Source organism: Scyliorhinus torazame, chromosome 21 (assembly GCF_047496885.1).
Source record: "Scyliorhinus torazame isolate Kashiwa2021f chromosome 21, sScyTor2.1, whole genome shotgun sequence".
NCBI lineage: Eukaryota > Metazoa > Chordata > Chondrichthyes > Carcharhiniformes > Scyliorhinidae > Scyliorhinus > Scyliorhinus torazame.
The window spans coordinates 100764390-100769755 of NC_092727.1; positions in this window are offsets into that span (position 1 = coordinate 100764390).

Consider the following 5366-nt stretch of genomic DNA (forward strand, 5'->3'; position numbering starts at 1 on the left):
CACCCTGGGCCTTCCTCCACTGCGCATCTGCCTTCCTGGTCAACAGGTCGAATTCGGCCTGGAGGCTACGCCTCTCCCTCAACAGTCCCTCCTCCGGCACCTCCGTGTACCTCCAGTCTACCCTCACCATCTCCCCCACCAGCCGCTCCCTCTGCTCTCTCCTCTCCTTGTGGGCCCTAATGGAGATCAGTTCACCTCCAACCACCGCCTTCAGCGCCTCCCAGACCATCCCCACTTGGACCTCCTCGTTATCGTTGGCCTCCAGGTAACTCTCTATGCTTCCTCGGACCCGCTCGCTCACCTCCTCGTCTGCCAACAGCCCCACCTCCAAGTGCCACAACGGGCGCTGGTCCCTCTCCTCCCCCAGCTCTAGGTCTACCCAATGCGGGGTGTGATCCGAAATGGCTATCGCCGAGTACTCGGTATGCTCTACTCCCGCAATCAGCGCCCTGCTCATAACAAAAAAGTCGATCCGGGAATAGGCCGTGCGAGAGAAATGAAAATTCACTAGCCCCCGGCCTTGCAAATCTCCAAGGGTGCACCCCTCCCATCTGGTCCATAAACCCCCTCAGCACTTTAGCCTCGCCGGCCTCCTACCCGTCCTAGACCTGGAGCGATCCAGTGCCGGATCCAACACCGTGTTAAAGTCCCCCCCCCATTATCAGGCCCCCCACTTCCAAGTCCGGGATCCAACCCAACATGCGCCGCATAAAACCCGCATTGTCCCAGTTCGGGGCGTACACGTTGACCAGCACCACCGTCTCGCCTTGCAGCTTACCACTTACCATTACATACCTGCCGCCATTGTCTGTCACAATGCATGACGCCTCGAACGACACCCTCTTTCCCACCAAGATCGCCACCCCCTGATTTTTGGCATCCAGCCCCGAATGAAACACCTGACCTACAAACACCTTCCTCAATCTTACCTGGTCTGCCACCTTCGGGTTTGTCTCCTGGAGCATGACCACATCCGCCTTCAGCCCCTTCAGGTGCGCGAACACCCGGGCCCGCTTAACCGGCCCGTTCAGTCCCCTTCCGTTCCAGGTTATCAGCCGGATCAGGGGGCTACCCGCCCCCCCCTCCCCCGCCGACTAGCCATAACCCCTCCACTGCCAGCCAAGCGCCCGCGCCCCACGCCCGGCCCGTTTCCCATGGCGGCAGACTCCCGTCCCAACCCCATCTACTTGCTCCAGCACCCCCTTGACCATACCAGCAGCAACCCGGCCCCCCCTCCAACCCCCCTACCCCCCCCCCCCCACCCCCTTCCCCCTCACCCCCTCCCCCCCCCCAGCTAGGTCCCCCCTAGCTGCATTGCTCCCCCCATTACACTCCCGCAAGTCAGCTGACTCCTGCTGACCACAGCCACTCCCGCCACTCCTTCGACTCCTCCCATTGTGGGATTTCCCCTCCCCCTCTATTACACACCAGCAGGCTCACTGCCTCCCCCTTCGATCCCAAGCACGGGAAAATACCCGTGCTTCCCCGTCCGGCCCCACCCCCTCCAGCCTTCAGCAGGGGAAAAAGCCCGCGCTTTCCACCTGCCCGGCCCCGCCTCCTCTAGCACAGCTCCTTTCAGAGGCCCAGTCCCCTCACCCCAACTCGGGCCTCAGCCTACCCCGTGGGGCCCCATCCCCCCTACAGGCCATCCACGCCCTACTCCGTTTACTTGGCCCCCCTCCAAGAGCCCACCCGACAGACCCAACCAAAACAGTGCCCAACCCACCCTAACCACCCACACCGAACCAAAAAGAAACAGGAGCAAAGAACTCCCCCTCAAAATGTAACACAACAACAACAATCCCCGACCATCCCCATGCCCGAGCCCCCATCCCGACCCTCAGTTTGTGTCCAGCTTCTCGGCCTGAACAAAGGCCCACGCCTCCTCCAGGGACTCAAAATAATGGTGCTGGTCCTTGTAGGTGACCCACAGACGCGCCGGCTGCAGCATGCCAAACTTCACCCCCTTCCTGTGCAGCACCGGCTTCGCCTGGTTGTACCCGGCCCTCTTCTTCGCCACCTCCGCGCTCCAGTCCTGATATATTCGAACCTCCACGTTCTCCCACCTGCTGCTCCTCTCTTTCTTGGCCCACCTGAGCATGCACTCCCAATCAGCGAACCGATGAAACCGCACCAGCACCGCCCGTGGCGGCTTGTTAGCCTTGGGCCTCCTCGCTAGCACTCTATGGGCCCCTTCCAGCTCCAGGGGCCCCTGGAAGGATCCCGCTCCCATCAGCGAGTTTAACATGGTGACCACATAGGCCCCCACGCCCGACCCCTCCAGCCCCTCCGGGAGGCCCAGGATCCGCAGATTCTTCCACCTCGACCGATTCTCCATCTTCTCGAACCATTCCTGCCATTTCTTGTGGAGCGCCTCGTGCGCCTCCACCTTTACCGCTCGGCCCAAGATCTCGTCCTCGATATCTGAGATCTTTTGTTGGACCTCGCTGATCGCCACCCCCTGGGCCATCTGGGTCTCCAGCAGCTTATCAATAGAAGTCTTCATCGGCTCCAGCAGGTCCGCTTTGAGCTCCCTGAAGCAGCGCTGGATTACCTCCTCCTGCTCCTGCGCCCACTGCATCCATGCTGCCTGGTCCCCGCCCGCCGCCATCTTGCTCTTCTTCCCTCGCACTTTCTTTGGCTTCACCACCACTTTTCTAGTCGCCCCGCTCCTGGTCCAAGCCATACACTGTCGGGGGAATGTTGTAGTCTTCTTCCCACACCGGGAAATGTCGAAAAAATTCCGTTGGGGACCCTGAAAAGAGCCCAAAAGTCCGTTCCAAGCGGGAGCTGCCGAACGTGCGACTTAGCTCTGCATAGCCGCACCCGGAAGTGATATATTTCTTGTTAAAGAACAGGTTAAAGGGATATGGGGAATAGGCAGGGAGGTGGATTTGAGACCAGGAAGAGATCAGCCATCATCGGTTGAATGGTGGAGCAGGCTTGAAGGGCTGAATTGCCTACTTCTGCTCTTAATACCTATGTATATAAGTGAGCGAGTGAGTGAGTCATTGTGTGTGTGTGTGAGTGTGTGTGAGTGTGTGGATGTGTGAGTGACCAAACAATGGTTTACTGCGATTCCCCTCCCCTTCATTACCAAGTCGCCTTCAGGTGTTTCCCAACTGGATTCATGGTGACCATCTGAATTGGCTACCAGAGGATTTCTGGTGGTCATAGATTTGGGCATCGTTCAAAACCTTCCTGAGGGATGTGTAGAAACCTTTGATGGTGTGGAGAAGGGAAAAATCAAAAACATTGTGTACAGCCAGAAAAATTGCATATTAACATCTGACTTTTCAGTTTCATGGAAGATTCCTTAAAATTTCTCATCCAATCACCTCCGGTCCATTCCTAGACTGGGAGTGCTCTCATCCCACGTACTCCCCGCATTGGAGATCTCTACTGCCTCCCAAAAATACATAAGGCCAACACACCAGGCCGCCCAATCGTTTCAGGCAATGGGACCCTGTGTGAGAACCTCTCTGGCTACATCAAGGGCATCTTGAAACCCATCGTACAAGGTACACCCAGCTTCTGTCGCGACACGACGGACTTCCTACAGAAACTCAGCACCCATGAACCAGTTGAACCAGGAACATTCCTCGTCACAATGGATGTCTCGGCACTCTACACCAGCATCCCCCATGACGACGGCATTGCTGCAACAGCCTCAGTACTCAACACCGACAACTGGCTTCATTCTGGATCACAACGTCTTCACCTTCGACAACAAGTTCTTCATCCAGACGCATGGAACAGCCATGGGGACCAAATTCGCACCCCAATACGCCAACATCTTCATGCACAAGTTTGAACAGGACCTACTCACCGCACAGGACCTTCAACCGATGTTATACACCAGATACATCGATGACATTTTTTTCCTTTGGACCCACGGCGAAGAATCACTGAAACGACTACACGATGACATTAATAAGTTCCATCCAACCATCAGACTCACCATGGACTACTCTCCAAAATCAGTTGCATTCTTGGACACTCTCGTCTCCATCAAGGACGGTCACCTCAGCACTTCGCTTTACCGCAAACCCACGGATAATCTCATGATGCTCCACTTCTCCAGCTTCCACCCTAAACACATTAAAGAAGCCATCCCCTATGGACAAGCGCTCCGTATACACAGGATCTGCTCAGACGAGGAGGAGCGTAACAGACATCTACAGACGTTGAAAGATGCCCTCGTACGAACGGGATATGGCACTCGACTCATCGATCGACAGTTCCAACGTGCCACAGCGAAAAACCGCACCGACCTCCTCAGAAGACAAACATGGGACACAACCGACAGAATACCCTTCGTCGTCCAGTACTTCCCCGGAGCGGAGAAACTACGTCATCTTCTTCACAGCCTTCAACACGTCATTGATGACGATGAACATCTTGCCAAGGTCATCCCCACACCCCCACTACTTGCCTTCAAACAACCGCGCAACCTCAAACGAACCATTGTTTGCAGCAAACTACCCAGTCTTCAGAACAGTGACCACGACACAACACAACCCTGTCATGGCAATCTCTGCAAGACGTGCCAGATCATCGACATGGATACCACTATTACACGTGAGAACACCACCCACCAGGTACGCGGTACATACTCGTGCGACTCGGCCAACGTTGTCTACCTCATACGCTGCAGGAAAGGATGTCCCGAAGCGTGGTACATTGGCGAGACCATGCAGACGCTGCGACAACGAATGAACGGACATCGCGCAACAATCACCAGGCAGGAATGTTCCCTTCCAGTCGGGGAACACTTCAGCAGTCAAGGGCATTCAGCCTCTGATCTCCGGGTAAGCGTTCTCCAAGGCGGCCTTCAGGACCCGCGACAACGCAGAATCGCCGAGCAGAAACTTATAGCCAAGTTCCGCACACATGAGTGCGGCCTCAACCGGGACCTGGGATTCATGTCACATTACATTCATCCCCCACCATCTGGCCTGCGAAATCCTACCAACTGTCCTGGCTTGAGACAATTCACACCTCTTTAACCTGGGGTTACCCCATCTCTGGATCTGTAAAGATTTAATCACCTGCTAATGCTCGCATTCCAAGCATTGTTTGGCATCTTTGAATTTGTCTATATATGTGTTTCTGGAACAGACCTCTTCATTCACCTGAGGAAGGAGCAGCGCTCCGAAAGCTAGTGACATCGAAACAAACCTGTTGGACTTTAACCTGGTGTTGTAAGACTTCGTACTGTGCTCACCCCAGTCCAACGCTGGCATCTCCACATCATAGACTGGGAGTGACACAGTCTACAAACAAAAGGGACAAAACCCAGAGCATGGATGGGTGAAAGAGGGACTCAGTTGTCACAAAAAGAAATGCAAATAATGTTTGGCCAA